Below are 1,187 nucleotides of genomic sequence, written 5' to 3'. Positions count from 1 at the left end.
CTAAGTATGCACCATCACATGTTTTCAACCTCTAAAATACCTTAATATCATTGAACATATATCTTATAAGAGAAATTTAGATCATGTCACTATATTATATCACTGTATCATATTGTCTTTCAACTCTTACCTTTATGCTTCAATTTACCTCAAGAATAATAATCTATTATCTTTACTTAGTAAAAGAAAATTATATCAAAAGCTTTGGCATGTAACTAAAATTTCTCATAATTTCATATCCACTAATGCCTCAAAATTTAAATATTATCCACAACCTAGGAGCATCAATTCATCCTCAAAACTTTAAGCATCACTTCAATATAATTTACCTCAATTACAGAAAACCTAGCACCCCAAATTCTAAGAATCACCTCAAAGATTTCATGAATTGTACCTTAAAGTCATCACAATCATTTGAAAATATCAAAATCCTTAAACCACAACTTTATATATCAAAATATCTTATAGATTCTAGGGTATACCTCATTTGCATTTATCCTTGCAATACTTAGGCATTCACTTCATGCCACTACGTAATTCTTATTCATCAATCCATATATTATAACATCAATCATAGTATCATTATTGTCATCGACCAAACCTTAGCCATTACCAAAAACTCATATAAACTCTTATATCATTAATTCAGCTCAAGAATCATTTCACAACCGACATCCATAAGACCATTCATTACCAAATCACTTACACAATTTGTCTCACAACCTAAATCCATAAAACCATTTTGTCGCCAAGTTAATTTCACAAATCATCTCGCAACCTAAATCTATAAAATCATCATACGATTTTTAAATCATGATCAATAATCTTTTCTAAATCCTCGAGACACCTTAAAATATACCCTTATCAATCGATACTCTAAAAAATTGCCGCAAATCCAAATAGGCAGATACTATAGATCACAACCTATCTATAAAATAAAAAATTCATCTCCGTCATTAACATGATCACAATAATAAAATCCTCCAAATTAATCACACTAAGATGATTTTTTTTTTTTTTTTTTTTTTAACAAAAAATTAACCATTAGAAAAATGCTCATGCATCATTTATTAGAGACCACACAACAATGCACACTCTACTTGGCCGGAATGTGGCTTCTCATTAAACCCCCCAATTTTTTTTTTTTTTTTTTTTTTTTGAAAAGTTTGCCAGAACCTTATAACCTT

The sequence above is a fragment of the Corylus avellana genome, chromosome ca4 (genome assembly GCF_901000735.1).
Source record: "Corylus avellana chromosome ca4, CavTom2PMs-1.0".
NCBI classification, from domain to species: Eukaryota; Viridiplantae; Streptophyta; class Magnoliopsida; order Fagales; family Betulaceae; genus Corylus; species Corylus avellana.
This window is presented reverse-complemented; position numbering follows the sequence as displayed.